Raw genomic sequence first — 21,845 nt, 5'->3', positions numbered from 1 at the left:
CATTAAGTTTAGTTAATACATTTTTTTTTTTTAAACAAATAACATACATAGTAACCATTACTACGTGCCTGACTAATAAGATATACAAGCGTTGATTTCAATAGTGTATTAATCATTTACTAACCCATTCTGAATTATCTTAAAACCCTTCAACAACTCTTAAATACAAATGGCTTGTAAATGATGCAATACTTAATTAAGTAATGTAAAATCAACCAGTCACAATTTATGAAAGTACAATTATTAAGCTTGTAAGTCAAGAATACAGCATTTGTAGCTGCAGTTATAAACTGCTTGGTAATGCTTCTTAATGTAGAGTTAATGCTTAACAGATAATGAATTCACTAGATGCTAATGCTTAATATATGATTGTGTAGGTATTATGTAGTTAACTGTTATCCAAAATTATTTCAGATTTAGAAAGTATAAATTCTATGACTGACACCTGGTGGCCGAATGCACGTTATGTGCGATGGACCCTTTTCACAAGCCTGTTATGACGCGCTTAATGGTCATCACCATCTTAAGTCCTTGAAAGTTTGTAATATTTAGATTTTTTTTTAAATGTATGAACATTTCTATGTATTTATGAATGTATTACATAGTCTTTGCTTCATATTACTATAAAATAAGTACCGCTTGTGCAAGGCATGTCTAATGCGGCATCTATTGGACAGGACAGTAAATTTGACATTATTCTCTCCTCTGTCTTACAAATTTATTTTGTTTCCTTTTCTGAGCCTTTATAACATCATCATGAAGTTTTTCTTTTATTATTTGAGCAAATAAGATGTTATAAGTTGGTTAAAATGGTAAGTTTTATCAACTATGAAGACTTCCACTAATGAGAACCCCGAAAATGTGAAAAGGGTCTATTGACTAATTTTATGTCCAAAGAAGGTCCAAGAAAGAGATGTGTCTCGCCAAAACCACATACAGTACAACACACTTCGTTCACCACAGAAGATGAGAAAGAAAAAGAAAACTAGTTGGCTTGGCATTACTGTATAATATTATACAGTACATTACTCTTACAATGCTGCAGACATGTCTGTCTGCAGTACCTGTATTACGTCATTTGTCATACATCGTACACATCAGTCACACATAACATGCATCGGCTGCCACCAGAAGTCAGAAAAAATGTGAAATATTTCTTTTACAAAAACACATTGATCCGCTTTAAAAGACATACATTAAGCCCCTCGTGGAATATGGGTTAATTTTATGAAAAAATTTATGCACCTTTTGAAGCTTCAAACTAAAAGCCACTATCCAACATTTTACAGCTTGGAGGAGCGAGGATGAAATTCAATGTGTTTGTCTGAAAGTCATATACACCGACAATGGCTTGAGGGTGATTAAATTATGAGGTGATTATCCTTTCTAGGTGAACTATTCCTTAAACGACTCACTTTGTAACAAATGTAAAATGCACTTACATGTGCCTAAAACTCAAGATATTAGGTTAAACATGCACCATATCATTTCTTATCTCATATTTGTATCATATGATATAATTTGAAAAATTATATGAAAAAAGCGTAAATAAGAAGTGATTATTCAGCTTTACTTTTTCCCAACAAATATATGACAAACTCACAACAGAACAATTATTTTTTCTCTGAATGAATCTGCACTTTGAATGAATCGATTGAATCAGTGATTTAGTAAGAGCAGTTTACTTCACTGCTGAATGTATCTGTTGTTTGGATGAATCAAATGAATGCTTTCATGATTTACTTGCTAGATATCACCACCTACTGGCAGTTATTATTATTTGATCATAATAATTTCATATTTTCAAATAGGGATTTGGGGCAGCACCGTGACCCCTAAACAGAGTTTTTGTTTTTGTACATTTGCCTGACAAGATATGTTTGGTGTTCATGAATGTTTCACTGGTAAAGACTAGTCCTTAATAAAGCCTACTGTTTTCATGACATTTGGTTAATCATTATGAGATCCATCTTGTAAGGCAGTATTTTGGTGCCCAGCACTTAGACGATTAATTAATTTAATTAGTTACCTTTGGCCTGCTGCTGAGGGAAAGCAAACATAATCAAGTTCTCTCTGCCGCTTTGAGCGAAATGACACTTTTTCCTGCTTTCAGAGTGACATTATTATGTGATTATATAATTATACAGTTGTTTTTTAAGGTCAGTCCAATTACATTGTGGAATAAAAGTGATAATGTGAAGAATCGTAATGACTCAAACAGCTGTTGAAGCTACATGGACAAAAACAAGCAAATTTGCACAACAATGAGGCAAGTTACACAATGCGCTCAGAATGCAAGTGCGTGGCTGTCTCAAGAGTAGAATTATGTCCTTTAAACCACTCTGAGTTTTTCCTTTTTAGGAGGTAGTCTCATTTAAGGTGTTCAGAGCACAGTCTTAAGTATTGAAGGAATGGCATGACTTGGAATTCAAGAACATCAAATATGTGATATTAGAAACATTTTTAGTAGAGTGAAGAAAAAGATGCCAGCATTGATACAGATGAGTACTTTAATGATAAGACTTTTTCCATATTCCATCATAGGCCTAAGAGTATTTCTTTGCACTCATTATCACACTGTTCATTCATTCATTTTCTTGTCGGCCTAGTCCCTTTATTTGTCCGGGGTCGCCACAGCGGAATGAACCGCCAACTTATCCAGCAAGTTATTACACAGCGGATGCCCTTCCAGCCGCAACCCATCTCTGGGAAACATCCACACACACACTACAGACAATTTAGCCTACCCAATTCACCTGTACCGCATGTCTTTGGACTGTGGGGGAAACCGGAGCACCCGGAGGAAACCCACGCGAAGGCAGGGAGAACATGCAAACTTCACACAGAAATACCAACTGAGCCGAGGTTCGAACCAGCGGCCCAGCGACCTTCTTGCTGTGAGGCAACAGCACTACCTACTGCGCCACTGCCTCGCCCATTATCATACTGTATTCAAGTTTAAAGAGTCAGTTTTATTTTAAATGGGTCAACAAGTATGTGTAAAAAATGTTTAATGAAACAAGCTTACAATAAGATTCTCAGATGTCCACCACTGTCTAAGCATGTAGAGTGATTTTTAGATGAAGGTTTTTGAGATTTTTTTTTAATGATTTAGATAAATGTAACCTTGAGTATTTTCTGCAAATGAATGTTCCAAATACTATTTTTAATATAATATTTTTACTCTGTACACGTAGATCCAAATGACTGATACAATTATCTAAAGTGCATATTGCTTGAAACCTAAAAAAAAAAAAAAAGCTGAAAGAAAGAGAGAGACATGCAGAAAGAGTATTGAAAGAAGGAACAAAAGGCAAAGAAAAAAGAGCAAAAGACAGAAGGAAAGAAAGAACAAAAGACAGAGGTGACAGAAAAAAAGACAGAAGGATAGACAACAAAAGAAAGAAGGACAGAAAAAAGTACGAAAGACAGAAGCTAAGAAAGATGGAAGAATTAAAAGGAAGACAAATTATTTATAGAATAACAGAAAAACAGAGATGAGAGAGATATGACACAAGGGAAAAAAAAACAAAGTATACAGAATAAAAGAAAGACAAAATAAAAGAAAGACAGAAGGAAATTATGCACAAAAGAAAGAATGAAAGATAGAAGAAAGACGGAAAGACTGAAAGGAAGATGGAAATAAATAATGTATAGAAGGAAAGAAGGAACAAAAGACACAAGAAAAGAAAGAACAAAAGACAGAAGATGAATTAGAAAAAAAAAAGTGAGAAAAAAAAAACAAAAAACAAAATGGGAGCAAAGACCAACTCATTTTCATAAAGCTCACACAGAGCACCGGCATAACACTACATCAAGTCAAAAGAAGGAATATCATCCATAGCTTTAAAAAAAACTAAAATCAACAAGAATTCTTGATTTGACAGAATTAACAAAAACTACCAACAAGTTGTGACTCACATTTCCTTCAATTTTTTTGCAGGAAGATGGAAATAAAGAATATATAGAAGGAAAGAAGGAACAAAAGACAGAAGATGAATTAGATTAAAGAAAGAAAGAAAGAAAGAAAGAAAGAAAGAAAGAAAGAAAGAAAGAAAGAAAGAAAGAAAGAAAGAAAGAAAGAAAGAAAGAAAGAAATGTTAGGATATAATAAAGTCACACAAAGATGAGAAAACTTGCATTTATTACAAGAAGTGTCATATTTCTGTTGAGATGCTTGAGAACAGAGATAAGAGATATGACACAAGGAAAGAAAGAACAAAAGACAGAAAAGAAGAAAGACAGAAGAAAAGAAAGACAGAAGGACAATAAGCACAATAGAAACAATGAAAGACAGAAGAAAGACGGAAGAACTGAAAGGAAGATGTAAATAAAGAATGTATAGAAGAAAAGAAGGAACAAAAGACACAAGAAAAGAAAGAACAAAAGACAGAAAAATAAATAGACGAAAGAAAGAAAGAAAGAAAGAAAGAAAGAAAGAAAGAAAGAAAGAAAGAAAGAAAGAAATGTTTGGATATAAGAAAGACACACTGGAAGATAAGAAAACTTGCATTTATTACAAGAAGTGTCATATTTCTGTTAAGATGCTTAATATGATTATATTTAGACTGAATTTAACTGTAATGTAATCACATGCAGTACAAACATGAATGCAGATACTTTATACATCAAATTGCTTCATCATGTTAGAACAGTTTAGCTTACAGAAACAAAACAGGCCAATTCTGAAAACCATAGTCACATGACACCTTTAAGAGTTTATGTGCACATTTTTGTTTCATCACCTCTAGTTTTCTCCAGGAATCCTTCATTCTAAATACAGCATCACGTTAAAAAACCTGTAGCAGTTTTATATCTCCTGCTTTTATATGCTTAAACTATAACACACACAGCTGAGCTGTTTATGTTCATAAGTTTAGAACAGGGCTCACATTTCACACCTCTGACCATTTAAATAAACTTCATACTGAAAATAACATGCAGATAAAGCTGTGCTCATTCTTTATTTAACATTTGCATTATCGTTTTGTTTTGAAAAGCTGTTTCATGAAGAGCCTCTTGGACAGAGACAGTGAAAGTGGCTATGGAGTGATGTGTTGTCTTTCAAAACATGCTTGTTACCAGAGCGGCTTGAATTGGATGAGGCGGTTTTATATATGAGCCACTGGCCCTTTTGTCTCTGAACAATATAATTGACATTCTGAATGGCTAATGATACTATATTAGTTGCAGATTGCACTCGCATTCTGTCTGTCACAAGGGGATCTATTATAATAGTATTAGTGTGGTAAAGTAGTCTCCTTCATTGAAAAAATACTCAGAGAAGGCTGTTTATAAGAAATCAACTTGGCAGTGACAAGCACAGATTTCTCTCTCCTTCCACTCAGTGGATTGAAACGGTTTGAAAAATAGCTCGAGAGAGCGTCTCTGTAGAAATGTCTACGCCGCCGTCAGATTTGTTAGCTCTCGTTTTTGGCACACATCCTACTTCGGTTTGTGTTTTCAAGAAGTGAATCAACTCAACTTGTTTTCTTCCTTTTATTATTAAATAATCTGAAATGATAGTTCACCCACAGAATGTGAGATTCTGTCATTATTTTCTTATCCTCATGTCACTTCAAACTCTTATGATTTTCTCCATCGCCATTTCTTCCAGAAACATGCATGTCAGTTTCCCAGTTTCATGTCATGCAGTGAAACCTGGTTAAGTAGTGTGCTGTCATCATGTTCAAGAGGCACTGTCGTACAGATCAAATATACCGATACACATTTTTATTATTATAATTTTGCTCAAACCTTTACAAAGATGTAACTATTTTAGGAACATGTTTTTTTTATTTGTTTTAACACTGTTTCCCTAAGTAATGGAAACAAGAGCTTACTTCACGAAGTACTCACAAATATTTGACTAAATCGAATATGTGCATTTGGCATGCTGAGAGTTCTGAGCTTGGAAAGAAACTCTAACTTCGGTCTTCGTTTGCTGTCTAGGCCGCACTGTCTCGGCGAAAGAAGGAAAAAAATCCTTCCATCACACAATATAACCGAGACAGTATGCAAACAAATGAAATAGCCTACACAAGCAGTTTTCAAAATATCTATCGTTGCGAATTATCTATCTCAAGTAAATGCACTCGATTATGCTTTACAGTAAGTCTAACTGAACCAGTTAGAAAGCAAACTTTTTTCTGAATATTAACGTTTTATTGCCCCTTTTATGAAAATGACAGTAATAATATGGAGCAGTGGAATATTGGCGCTGGCTTTCATTAGACTTCAACTGACTCCAACTGTATATACTTTTGTGAGGTAAAAAAATGGGAGCCCCTTCGATTTTCTATAGCCCAAATGTGTTCTTAATCCAGCCCTGTAAGTGACCTATTTGCCTTTAAAGACACAAGACAGGTAGTTTTACTTTTAATACTGGGTATTAACAGCTTTGCACAATAAATGATCAGTTATCGATTTTGAGCTGAAACTTGAGTTTTCTGGTGACACGTGGAGCTTATTAAAAGGAGCTTAACAGGAGCTTTTTAATAGTGTTACATTTTGACTTGCTATTATTAAAACATGAATGAAATTTGACAGCTTAAATTGAAGTATTTCCCTTCAAATCTATTTGGTCATAGCACATGAGTAGGAATTGCATATATTTTTGCGTCATTTTAAGCCTGAGAGTTGCTTTTTTTTTTTTTTAAGGCATATATCTAATATATCTAATATATAATTGTGTGCATTATTGGTTACACATTTACACAGTTTTAAAGAAATATAGAGTAGAAATATTGATTAAAACATAATCTTTTTTGAGTGAATAATCACTTTAAACTAGAAATACATGGTCAGCTTTCTCCTTTTGTTATCAGCTCTCTGATGTCTGATAGAATACAAAGCCATCAGATTGTATAGATATGTCTGTAATTAAATATCGCTCTGGTATTCTTTCACCAAGTTGAAGGTTGCAGTACTGCTGCATTGATCTCTTTTTTTTTTTTTTTTTTTTTTTTTGCTGACCTGAAAGAATCTTTTTAGTGCATTTGTCCAACAGGCTAGTAAACCAAATTGATTTTACACTTTTAAAACATTTCAGTGAAGCAAAATTACGAGAATAAGTCTCAATAATTGCATTTAAAGTAGATATATTTTTAAAATAAATTCCAAATTCATTAATGAATACAGCAAAATACAAATCATAACAAATGGAATAAAATATAATGCAGGGTTAATTCACAAAAAAAATTTATTTATGCTATTATAATTTATATTCATGTTGTTTCAAACCCCTGAGATCTTGGTTTGTCTTTCGAACACGAATTAAAGGGCTCTTATTTAACCCATTTTACAATAATAAGTCTTGGTTTATTCAACATCCAGAATGTGGCTATAAAGCTTTAGCTAAAAATCCCCATCAGATACTCTAGCCCGCCTGACAACCCGAGTGTGGACAAACCATAGGCTGACAACTGCAACAAAGATGGCAGTGTACAACGCCTGCATCATAAGTACTCTGCTGTACGGGAGTGAGACATGGACCACCTATCCAGGACAAGAGAGGAAACTGAACACTTTCCTACGAGGTCTGCGCCTCATCCTAGATGTTACCTGGCAGAACAAAGTCTCCAACGTGGAAGTTCTGACTCGAACCGGCCTTCCCAGCATGTATCCCAAAGGACATCCTCTAGAAGAACTCTCATCTGGGAAGACAACCACAGGGCGCCCGATTCTGCGATTTAAAGATGTTGTGAAAAGAGACATGAAAGCCCTTGGCATAAACACACAGTCCTGGAAAGACCTTGCTAGCCGAAATAAATAAGGCTTTCTCCAGAAGAAAACACATTATCAGACATACTGTGAAAATTTCCTTGCTTTGTTAAACATCATTTAAGAAATATTTCAAAAAGAAAGAAAAATAAAAGGGGGTTAATAATTCTGACTGTATGTACATATAATATAGGAAAACGGACAATTTTATATGTCACATATACTAAAAACCTATATCAAAACGTATATTAAAACATAGATGTTTATTTAAGTTCTTTCCGTGTGGGTTTGTGTGCATATCAAACAAAATAACTCAATAGTTTATTCTCCTCAGTGTCAGTATAGGGCACACAATATAAGGGCGGGAACAATGAGAGGGTGGGAAAATGTGAATTTTTAGTTGTGGGCTGAACTTTTGCTTTTAGAACCTTCCAGCATGAGAAATATCCTATTTTGTCTCTTGTATTAGCACTCTTATTTCTGATAAATACCAATCCATCACATTACCTAAACCTACATGTATCTTAACATACATCTCTGATATTTCCCCGCTATCTTGAAGGTTACGGTATTCTTGCATTGCTATTCCAGAGCCATGATTGCAGCATGCAGCAAGGTGCAGGGATCATCCCAGAGGAGCCCACCAGGCCTTCTTACTTGGGTTCTCCATTGAATTAGCACTAACTCACTTTGACTTTGAAGAAAAAACAACAATTGATCTGTGCATCAGCGGCCTGGTGAGGGAGAGAAAAGATTCCTGGAGGAGGGCATTGACTCGCTGAGACAGATCAAAGCTGAGCCGGGTAAGCAATCACAACTTTTTCCTAATCAGAAGAATTGGAACAGCTGTAATGTTGTTGTTTTTTTTATTCCTTAAACTGCTCCTTGGATTTTTCCCAAAAGCCTCCTGAATTAAACGTGGATTACGCTGAAATGTGCGATCATTTGGATTTGGACCAATCAAACGTGTCGTCTTGGAAAGGTTTCCCATTAAAGTTTCTTTCCATCACTGCAGCAACTCGGCGTGGTTTTCCTTGCATATCGATTTTTCTTCAGATCTATAGAGAAAGTCTGAGTTATTGCTTGTGTACGCATCTAATGTGTTTGCACTCCCATTTATGTGCTTGTCAAAAGTTAAGTGAACCAGAGAAAAGCTTTTGTTTGGCGTGCTCAATAAGACTTTCAAATCTAACTCTCATCCTTGGCAGACGTCCACTGTATTGCTGTAAAACTCATTTTAAGATTACTTACTGTAAGAGGAATCTGTTAATCTGATGAGCAAGAAGAGACGTTTGAAAGCCACCATTCCTCACTGGAAAACATTTCTAACAATTATAACGCAACAAATGAACCATAATATAATACAATACTGCAGTGAGGACCGGTGTCCAGTGGCTTTTGTTTTTTTTTTATCTATTCTCCATCATTAGTGAGATATATTTCCCTGTGCCTGATGATTATTCATGCTGCCTGTTTGCTTAACCAGAATAAGGGTGGCTTTTATATACAGCTCAGTGTCTCTTTACGAGGATTGCTTTTTTTAATAGAGAGGCTGGTCTGGATTATGCCATCACGCAGAGGTACAAGAAAAGCACTCAGGACTCCAGACGGTTGACATTCAACTGTCATTCGGTTCTTACTCAATTTCTGCACTGAATTGTGAACGAAGGTAATTGGAGTTCTTTGACTGTCTTTGAAGAATAATAGGCTGGCTTTCATCAGTAAGAACATCATTTGAGAATCACTAGACTTTATGATTGAAATTTAAAGGGATAGCCCACCCCCCCAAAATTATACTCTTTTGTTATTAAATTACATATAGAACGAGTGTTGCATTTTAAAATGTTTAGTACTATAATCATGTTTTTATGTATTGATATAATTGTAGAGTCATAACAAAAACTGCTATTATTTATTGTTGACGATCACTTTTGTTGACTATCAGGTAAATTACAGCTACATGCCAACTAATTCTCATTACAAAACACTGGTCATGATTTTTGTAAATTACACAGTACTTAATTGTAATATGAAATGCATTTTACTGTAGGACATTTAGAAACCGATCACAGCGAAAGTGCTTTTCCGTTCTGAAAATTTAAGATGCACCGCAATGCCTTTTTTGTTGACAAGGGGAAAAAAAAGAAGTGCGGTGTGCTTTTTATGTTGCTAGGCAATGACTGAATCAGCTGCGTATTGTGCGCAAGTTTTGCTGTTATTATTAGTATAATTTTAATATTTAATAACATTGTCATATTCTAGATTAGTGAGTCATATAGCTGTGGAGAACTCAAAACAGTAACCACTAGTCTCTCCTCTATCTTCAAAACTCTCCATTGTTGTATTGACTAAACAAATACTGCTGTCACCTCAACAGAATCCCCGCCTCTGCTTTTATTGGATTGGAAAATAAAATAAAAAAACTGCGACTCGCGTAACACAATTTTTCTGCTCTAGCTGCTAGTGCACAGCACACAACGTCAAAAACAAAAAGGCGCAGCTGGTGGTTAAAAGTGAGGCACGCAAAGTGCATTACCAGCACGCAAAATGCTTTCAGCCATTAGCATAACATAAAAAGGTGCCTCTCAATGCAAAAAGCGCATTCCGTGTGATCGTCTCCTTATGCAGTATGTTACTGTATTTTAAAGTTACATTGTGAACATTACTGTTTATGTTACAGTAAGGATATTTATGCAATTCTTTAAATACATACAGTATACAGCAGGATAAATGGTGCTGTAAATGTAAAAACAGAGTTTTTGCTGTAATGGATTTAAAGTAAGTTACTGTAGATTTTACAGAAAATTGTGAACAGTGTATTAGTAGTCTGTCTGTTCAATAGCTAATGGCACTGCTCCGCCAACCAGCACCGACCTTGTCAACTTACACTAAGCCTTTCCCTAACATTATTGTCTTCTAACACTCTGTTGAAAATTAGTTAGCATATGGTTGTAATGTAACTTATAATCAACTATATGTGTTTAATATGAAGTAATACCCAATAAACAGTGTGACACCAAAATGTTGAATGTTTTTGAGAACAATGGGTTGCCTTTCATCAGTAAAAACATTCCTTGATTATTGAAATTTAAAAAGATAGTTCACCAAATAATAATAAAATTCTTTATTAAATGACATATTCAGCTAAATCAAATGAAACTGTTATTTATGAACTATTAGTATTACTATTAAAGATCAGAGTAAAATATAATTATTGTCTTCAAAAATAATTAAATGATTCTGAGCTTCCAAACGAATCTTAACCATTTCCTGTTTCACTTCTGTAACTGATCTATGTAGATCCCAAACAAACTTGTGTAATACAAGTCTATGGACTTCACTGACAAACATCTGTTTTTATCCTTTAACTCTGAGTTGTTTTGTGTTGCCAATATCAATTTAAAAAGAAGCATTGGTAACACTTTATAATAACTACACACTATGAATCATTTACTAAGCATTAGCATCTAGTGAATTCATTATTCATTAAGCATTAACTCCACATTAATAAACGTTAGTAAGCAGTTTATAACCGCAGCTACAAATGCTCTATTCTTGACTTATAAGCACCTATATAATGTGCTTAATAATTGTATTTTCATGCTTAGTTAATGATTTATTTTTCATTACTAAATTAAGTATCACATTATTTACAAACTAGTTGTATTTAAGAGTAGTTGAGGGTTTTTAGGATAATTCAGAATCAGTTAGTAAATAATTAATAAAATATTGAAATCAACATTTATATATCTTATTGTTCAGGCATATAGTAATAGTTAACTAATATGTTAATAAATGCTTTATTAACTCAACTTCATGCAGTTTTGTGACCTAATCTAAAGTGAGGACTGTTCATACTTTATAAATCCCTTATAAATGACAATTAAAGGCTCAGAATCAAATGAACAATAATCTTTGCAATCTTTTCTAAAAAGTAAAATTACTGTAAAGTTTAAACATTGCCAAATAACAGGAGTGTTAAAATACGACATAAAACTGAATAAAGCAACAACAATATAATAATTTAACAATATAATAAGATGCAATGTTTAAACTATACAGTTATTTTGTTTTAGATTGGGCTGCAAAGATTTATTTTTCTTTTGAAATACAGTTTCATTTGTATATCTTTAAATGAATAGCAATGAATAATGTAATTTTTCCTGTTTAGAATTTAACTGAGCCTTTATTTGTCATTTATAAAGGATTTATATAGCATACATAGTCCTCACTTTAGATTAGGTCACAAAACTAGATGAAGTTGACTTAATAAAGCATTTACTAACAAACATATTAACCATTAATATATGCCTGAATAAAAAGATATATAAACGTTGATTTCAATAGTTTATTAATTATTTACTAACTCATTCTGAATTATTCTAAAAACCCTCAACTACTCTTAAATACAAATGGTTTGTAAATAATGCAATACTTAATTTAGTAATGAAAAATAAATCCTTAGCAAAGCATGAAAGTACAATTATTAAGCACATTATAAATATGTTTGTAAGTCAAGTATAGAGCATAAGTTATAAACTGCTTACTAAGGCTTACTAATGTAGAGTTAATGCTTAACAGATAATTAATTCACCATTTGATGCTTAATAAATTTTTTAAATAAATCTTAATAGATTTATAGTGTGTAGTTATTATAAAGTGTTACCGAAGCATTTATTGTTGAGTTAAAACCGTTATTCCAATGCAGTACTTTCTCTAAATCTCCTGTTATAATTACATTATAATATTAATTTATTAAATTATAATTTTTCCTTCGGCTAAGACGCTTTACGTTCTAAGATTTCAAGATTAATTTGTCAGATTTTGTTACATTTTTTTTTCCTCATATTTAATTTTGTTGGCAATTTTGCCAAAAGCCATAGTTACATTTTAATTTGAGCTTAAAGCTTAAATAAATACACACATCACTCACAAACTACAGAAACTGCTATTTATCCTGTATTTATTAACAGTGTATAACATATCATAACATAGCATAAAAGTAAGTAAACACTTACCACTTATCAAAGTTCCTCAAGTCATGCTTGTATGAGTCAATGGCTACAATAAAAAAGTACAATACAAGTGAAACAAAATCAAAACAGTGGACCCTGATGATACGATGAGGTCTAAAAAAGTGAAACAACAATTTTGAACATTATTTACATTATTTTCTTCAATCCACAGCCTTTAGAAAGTGGTCTATAGCAGGGATGGACAAACTTTGGGCCTACTCTAACATACACTATGCTATCCGAATCATGCCCAGGCCCGTTTCCCTGATCGTTTGAGAAGTGTGAGTGCTCTGATTCAGGAACGGTTAACTTGGCCGACCCTGGCCCGGTTGGAAAAGGTGTGTCAGAGCGCGGTTCACTTGGGCTTAGGCGCGGTACGCTTGTGTGTGAGTGCAAAACGCTCCTAAGCCCGAAACTAAAAGCAAGACATGACTTTTAAGGGACTGTTTGATATGGATTTATTAATCATTCTTACCGTTTAATGAATGCGAAAAGCCCTCACTGCACGACAGCTGCACCTTTCTTATTAAACCGGAGGAACGAATTTGTTCAAAATAACGCAAAAAACTAAAAATTTTTACTTTTTTTGTGAAATATGTGTCCTATTCGTTTTTTAATGCAGCGTGGGACACATAAATGATTGTCAACAAAAATGTGTTTGTTGGTGACCCTTTAAGGCAGGGATCACCAAACTTATTCCTGGAGGGCCGGTGTCCTGCAGATTTTAGCTCCAGCCCTAATCAAACACACCTGAACAAGCTAATCAAGGTCTTACTAGGTATACTTGAAACACCCAGGCAGGTGTGTTGAGGCAAGTTGGAGCTACACCTTGGAGGGACACCGGCACTCCAGGACCGAGATTGGTGACCCCTGCTTTAAGGTCATAAGACCGAGAGTCTACTTGAAGTGTGCCATTTGGGACAGGGCCTTAGACATCTCGAGGATGAGCAAATCAACATCCAATTTTCACTTTTGCATGAACTATTCCTTTAATTTCTTAATTATCTTTCAAGCCTAATTAAATCTCTTAAAGCACGCTTTATTTATTCAGTCCCCTCTCTCGCTCTAGTGTGTGTGCATTACCAGCAATCTGACAAAACAAGCATTGTACACGTGTTCTCCTGCGAGTGAGCATGCCAGTCTGCTGTCTCATGCTGCTTTTTTGTTTGTTCTTATCGTGTAGCTGTCTGTCCAAAGCAGAACTCCTTTCACGGTCCATGTAGGGCATTAAAGGGCAGGACGTGCGTGTCTTTGAAGGTATCAGATAGGACAGGGCTTGTGCGGACAGAACTGGACCCTACTGAGAGTGTGTGTGGGCTTGGCTTCAAAGGAAGGACGTACTGACCTTTTCATCACATCAGAGGGGAATAGCATAACCCGACTGCTGTCCTCTCCGCAGGGCCTCTTACCAGCCTGGACTTCATGAGCGTGGCCACACACACACACAGACAGACAGACTGATAACTCACCTTGCTGGGGAGACAGGCTGTTTTGTGCAGACATTTTAGTTATCTTTTGTGTGTGTGTTTGTTACCTCTAAGACATGCAGAGGTAGCATTGTGGGCATCAAAAGACCCATTTTATTGAGAGATGCTGGTCTGATGATGGAAATTAAATGAAATTGTAACTGATTAATTGATTAAGCAGCTCTTTATTTTGCATGCAGCTTGTAATCAACTCAATACTTCAGTTTATATCCATATAATATTTATAATGGAATTTTAATTGATCCTGATTTACATATTGATAATATTACAGATTAAAAAGTACATATAAATTAGTTTAATTTATATTAAATTAATATGTTTATTTTATTGATTTTTTGTTTTATATTTATTTTTTTAAATGTTTATGGCTTAACAACGTTTCAGTTAACAAGCTTTAAAAAAATGTTTTTAAATGATTTAGGTTTTAGTTAGCTATATTTACCATGTTTTTGGAGTTAGTACTTTTTTCCATTTCAAATGATTTAAATCCACTTTTAAACTTCCTGTTTACCAAAATATCATGAAAACAGTCAAGGTTTACTCATTGAAAAAAGTGATAAATTGTATTTACATAAACTGGTAAACATTTTGTTCTAAAATTATGAAGTACATTATGTGCATAACTGTACAAATAAAGTCTACTAAGTTTTAAGTTACAACAGGTTTTACTTTTAAAGTACAATCAACTTGTTGATTTATTGCAAGAGGTTTACAATTTTTTAAGTTACTCATTGCTTTTTAGTGCACAAAATGTTATGATGATTCAGCTTTTACATTGATAAAAAAAATAAACCCTTGGGAAGGATCATTCAAAGTCAAAGAATGAGTTTTCCTAGACGGAAATCTCTACATTTCCCCATAAGTTCTTCTGTGTGTTACAACTCATCGTTGTTCTGTTTCCCAGCAGGTGTTTCCCCTCCATAAACAAAATGTATTATTTAAGTTCTGCCGTCTTGTTGGCAAAGTGTGAGTTATGAGCATCGTAAGTCTTGGTGTCATAAACGCTTGCTTTTTGGCTGACGGGAACTGTTTATAAGTGTGTCTTGTTGCCTAGGAACTGGTGTTTGCTGTAATTCAAAACAATCTTTTGAAGTAGCTCACAACAAAATCAGTAGCTGAAGTGGATAATCTTTCATGCATGCGTGTGCATAAAAACCTAAGCCTGCCTGTTAATGCGTTCACCTTGACGTGCTTCATCTGATCAGACACGTTGCTGAGAATGCAGATTGTTTAACGATTACAAGATTACGTTTAGATTCAATTCTGTTTCCTGCGTTAATAGCATTAGACATCTCTCCCCCTTTTTTCCTTGTTGTTGTTGTCATTTAGTGCAATGACAATGCAGCAACATCAGGGTCTCCAGCACATAAACGCTGTGATGATAACAGGTAATCAGTGGCGCTGTTATCTGGAAATCACATCAGTGACATTGATGGAGCCCTAAATGCATCTATCCCTCTTTCATTCTGTCGTTTCAGGTGCTGTGATTGGTGTATTTTGGTGAATGTTGCCGCTCCCTGAAGTCAATAACTTTTGGCTAGCGTGTGTCCAGTTGCCCTCCCACCTGGTCTGGTTTGTGTTATACTCGTGCTGAAGCTTCTGTCCTGAGGGATGGAGCTTGCGAGAATCCAATATTGCAGTTATTGTTGTGTGGGCTGAGCATGATTGAACGGACTAGTGGAGAATGGGTCACTTCACGCGACAGAATGAGGCTGGAAAGACAGATGGAGAGGTGCAGAGGGAAATGGCGAGGCAGATAAAGTTTTGGTGCAGATCTGTGTTGACTGAATTCACAGATTAGCGAGGAGCCCAGCAGAGGACATGTTTCTGAGCTCAGTCAGTGGTAAAATGCAGTAAAGCGATGGAGCTTTTACATCTTCAGACAGGGATGTGTGTATTTAGAATGTGCAGGGTCTTATCATTTGGTTAGTTGTTAAAGTGTGCTTCGCATCTTAAAATGTGGGCATCAGTATTATACAGTGGCGAGTGAAAATTTGTGCACCCCTTTGCTGAATTGATGAAAATGTGATAAATAGTTTGAACAAAAGTGAGAGAGTCGAAAAAGTACTGTCAAAAGATATTGTACATCAAATATGTTTTTTTTTTTTTTAAGATTTATTGATCAGTTTTTTATGACAGTTAAACAAGAATAAAAAAATAACAACAGGAAAAATAGAAAAAATAAATGTATAACAGTAGAAAATGTATTAAAAAAAGCAATAAATAGACCACAACCCAAACATCAATAGATAATGTGCATAGTAACTCTGGCAAATTAAACATGTGAGCACATCAAATATGTTTTAATCTAGTTCACAAGAAAAAAAAAACTGAAATAATTAAAATAACCCTGCTAATTAATTTATTTAGTTAGTTAGCTAATGTAATTGTAATTGTAATTAATGTAATGTAATTTGTATTTATATAGCGCATTTCCGGTGTATGGTCACTCAATCACAGCTCTTCGCAAACATGAGAGAGTCTCTCCACACACCACCACCAGTGTGCAGTATCCACTTGGATGATATGACAGCAGGCAAAGGACAACGGCGCTAATGCACTCACCACACACCAGCTATAGGTGGAGTGGAGAGACAGTGATAGAGCCAATTCAGTCGATGGGGATTATTGGGAGGCCATGATCATGAGAGCCGATGGAGGGAAATGGGGCCAGGACATAAGGGTTACACCCCTACTCTTTTTGCGAGAAGTGCCATGGGATTTTTAATGACCACTTACTGTAAAGTCTGGACATTGGTTTAACGTCTCATTCAAAAGACAGTGCCCCACTGACAGTATAGTGTCCCCTTCACTATACTGGAGCATTAGGACTCACTCAGACTGCAGGTTAAGTGCCCCCTGCTGGCCTTACTAACACCACTTCCAATAGCAACCTAGTTTTCCCGTGTGGTCTCCCATCTGCTTCCCAGGCTTAGTCCTGCCCTAGTTAGTTAGTACACTGTAAAAAGCGACAATATAACTTTATTTACTTAGAGAGTAAACCCATTTTAACCATGTTACCGTGCATTCACACAGGGCTTCAGCGTCAACGCTTGACCGAGGGCGTGTCTGAAGTTGGGGCTGACGCGATCATCATAGCAACGTCAGCCAATGAAATTAATCCGCAATTGGCTACTGTCTGGGGTATTGCATAAAGCAATCTGATTGGTTGACACTTAAGAATTTCTCAACTTCTTCATCAATGCCGTTGAAATAGCGCAGACAACTGCACAATACAGTTCGGTAAAGTAAATGGGAAGCATTGACGCTGACACCCCATGTGAATGGGGCATTTAGTTGACTTAATTTTTATAATTATGCATATATTTAATTTACTTGGTAACACTATATTTTGATGGTCCATTTGAGTATTAGTAGACTGTCTGCTTAATATCTGTTGATACTGCTCCTTCAACAGACATTTTAAACTATAAGAACCTTTGCAAGTACATGTCAACTTAAACTAACCCTAACCCCAACTTAAAAGTCTACCTATAATCTAGTGATAATATGTTGGCAAGTAGATGCTTAGCCTAATTCAACAAACGCACCATCAAAATAAATTGTGACCACTAATAATTTTAGGGCAATAGCTTTAATCACTTTTTATTAAGTACAGTAGACTAATTGCTTTAAAAGCAACCTATTTTCTCACCTTTTTAAGTAAATTCAACTAAACAGTGTTTACAGTAATATACTGTAAGTACTGTACTTGTATTGTATCTTTGAACAGCCCAATTAACCAACTAATGAAAAGATACATCACTCACTTACTCATTATATGCTAAATGCCTGATTTATCAGGGGTTGCCACAGTAGAAGGATCTGACAATTACAACACAGGGTAATTGTGGAAACATATCCATTATATACTTCTGGAGAGCGCGTATTATGTAGCTAGAGCTATATTTGTCTGCATTTTGCCTTTGAACGAATGCTACAGGGTGGTATGACGCCGTCGACGGCTTTTGTTTCTTTTTCACACTACCAGCTGACCACTTACCTCTGTGTAGATGTCTTTACCGGTGGACTTGATTACGTCGGTGGACTTGAGACACAGAGAGGAATTTACTGCGACGATGGGATTCGAGTCCAGTGAATAACAGTTCCAGAAAGCAGGTAAAACAAAAGGCAAACAACAAAATAAACCAGTAGTAAGAGCGTGGTAAGATCTGAAAAGGTGGTAAAAATCAGGGGACCGTGAGGGCTTTTCGTTTTTTTTTAGATTGCTTTTGAAAACACTATCGATTGGGTTTGTGCTGGTGGAAGAGCAGGTACGAATGGCACTCGTGAAAGAAATTTGAGATCTGAAAGTGTACACAGCGACCTCTAGCGGATTCTCGAAATCAAAAACTGCAAAAAATGTACCTCCTGGGATGTATTTCTCAATCTCCCGAAATGTACTGTATATGGGTGTACATATCAATAATGAGGTGTGTTAGACAATGTTATGTTTGATGTGTTTTTTTTTTTTTTTTGTGTATTTTCCTCACCCTCCTCTCCCCTTCTTACTCGACTCTTAGATTTCTTATTGGTTCAGTTATCTGTCAATCATCATAATAACAGTGCCAGCTCCACCAATCCCCAGACGAGCCTCGAGGATTTAAAGCTCCAACTGATCAGTGTGTGGTGTGCGCTCTGCCTCAGCGTACCTTTCGTGCTCCACGCAATTAGTTTTGGCACACTTAGGCTGTGTAGTGATTTATTATCTTAGTTTTACTGTGGTAATTTGAGTTTACTTGTTAAACTTCGTTGGTCTTAAGTAAAATGATTTGATGGGTGTTGTGTGATTCTAAACTGAGCCTATGACCTTCTTGTTAGGTTTGTTTTAGTTTCGATTTAGTTTTTTTTTTTTTTTTAAGTGTTTAGCCACCTGTGTAATTTTGAGTTTTGGAGTTTAATTAGTTTATATAGGGTGTCATATCCACTGAAGATGTCGGTTTTATTTTCATTTATTTTGGTCGCCTAGCTCAAACTTTAGACTTAAGGATTGTTTTGTTTTGTTCATTTCTTTGATTTGGCTTGCATGTTTTCTTACAAATGTTTTTCTTTTTTCCATTTATTATTGTCACAAATCGTTTAAACCATTGAGTAAAAAAAAAGCTTAAATAGAGAATTAATTCCTGCCTCATCCTTGATCTGTCGCACACATTACATCTATTTCACCTAAATGTTACAGCTTCCCATTTAAACATCTTAAACTTGTAACAGACAATCATGCATACTAACACTCATTTACATTTTAAGACACTTAGCAAAACTACTGTAACTAATAATAATAATAATAATAATAATAATAATAATAAAAGATATACTCTAGTACTTTCCATTTCAAAGACACTCACTGTAGCATATATAACTGATGAATAAATGAACTGCAAGACATGACACGACAATAAAAGTACTTGCACTCCATTCTATTCTAAGGTACCTGACACAATATGATGAAATACTGAGCACAGCGCACCAAATGTCCACTTGACCATACTGGACTATGTGTCACACATCACCCTGACGTCTCCATATGCTCCTGTTGCCGCTGAAGCTGTGGTGTCGTTCATCAGATCTGGACTGTACATCGCCTCCAGCCTGGCTGCACTTTCTCTCCACTATGACTGCTGAAACACAGACCCAATCAGGTAGAACAAAGCCAATGAGCTCTGCTCCTGTCAACTCTCCTTTCTAACTTCAAGCAAACTCACAGTTGTTAAACGCCTTGCATGCATCACAGCAAACCACCGAGGCTTAGATCTTTTACAGCACTTTGTTAAAGCCTGCAGCAGGAAACGGACTGTCCCCACAATGCCCTCTGTTTTTCACCTTTTCTTTGTCTCTTTATCTCCCTCTCTCTCGCCTCCAGCAAGCTTCCGTGCAGACCATTAGGTTTGGGGTTACTAATGTTCCTCTCGCCTGTTCTGCTTTCCATTATGACCCCCAGGCATCGTGACCTGTTTCTCTCTATTCTGTGTCCCATGTTCTGTCAGTGTAATTTCCCTCTGATATAAAACCCCTCACAGGCTTGCCTTTCGTCCACTACCCACACAACTACAGCAATGTACATTTACACACAAGATAGTCCCATGTCTGGCCATTTTATTTTTTCATGCACTGTGGACTGAAATGGAGCTTATTTTGTACTGATGACAAAATGCACTGGTGAGTATCCCAATTTTTTTTGTAACTCTATCCAAAGCAAATATGGAAGGGTCTGCAAAAAAGAATGGTCTAAACATCTGAGACAAGTATTTTTATTATTATGCTATACTGTACTGTATATCGGGCGCCAATGTGCAGTACTATGGAACTACTAAGCAGAACAATGTAATTAAAACTATTCATTTTAACCTATTAGTGAGTGACGGGACAATTGCTAATGTCAAACAAATACTGCTTAGTTTAACCCTTATGTGGAAGCACTGCTGTCTAGGGTCACAAAACAAACATGCATTATGGGAGATATAATTTATAGTGAATATACGATATAGCATCAATGTATGAAGTAGACACAATGTGTCTACACAATGGTGTTGACACAATGCTCAATTGGAACTAATGGGCCCAGAGATTGCCAAGAAAATATCCCCTTCACCATTGCACCACCAGCAGCCTGGACCGTTGATACAAGGCAGGATGGATCCATGCTTTCCTGCTATTGACGCCTAATTCTGACCCTTCCATCCGAATGTTGGGTAACACTTTATTTTGATGGTCCCCCTTTAGATTGTCTGTTGACCATAAGTTACTTTTCAAGTTCTTATCTGTTTACTCTCATCTGGGTAGTATATGTAGATTGTTTTTTAAATGTTTCTAGGCAATCATTACAATGTCTACAACATGTAAACATTTATTAAACTTTGGGTAAGTTAAGTGTCACCAATATAGGTTCTAGATGGTCAACAATGTATCAGTAGATATGTAACAAATCTTCAACAGATGTTCAACAGAGTATCAGTAGATAAGCAACAAATCCTCAGCATTAAGGTTCTAGATGTTCAACAATGTATCAGTAAATATGTACCAAATCTTCAACAGATGTTCAACAAAGTATCAGTAGATATGCAACAAATCCTCAACATTTATTAAACTTTTGATAAGTTACGTGCTACCAAATTAGGTTGTAGTGTATTACAGTGTATTAGTAGATATGCAACAAATCTTCAACAAGTTGTCAGTACATTTACCATCAAGATTTTTTTGTTGTCAGTGTCTCCATGTAGTTGTTAATCAGTTTATGAATAGACCTTCAGTAAACATTCAGATGCCTATAAGTAGCAACGCAACATAATTTAAAATGAACTTTAAACAAATATAAAGTTAGGGTTAGGTACAAATTTCATACATGTATTTGCTAACGTGTTCAACTAACTATTCGTTGCATTTAACCTAACTTTCAGTAGACAGTTAGTTTACTTTAAGTTACATTTATCTGCTCATCTGTTGTCACACTAGGCCCATCAAAATGAAGTGAAAACCTAAGAAATGCTGTTGAATGGCTGTAAGGAGCCAACATCACAGACAGCATGTTTACTATTCTGTAAATGTTCAGCAGATAGTCAACAGACAGGTAGTAGCAACACTGGTGCAAGTATTTGAAGACAGACACAACAGTACCACACATACA

This window comes from Danio rerio, chromosome 2 (assembly GCF_052040795.2).
Source record: "Danio rerio strain M-AB ecotype USA chromosome 2, GRCz13ab, whole genome shotgun sequence".
Taxonomy (NCBI): Eukaryota; Metazoa; Chordata; class Actinopteri; order Cypriniformes; family Danionidae; genus Danio; species Danio rerio.
This window is presented reverse-complemented; position numbering follows the sequence as displayed.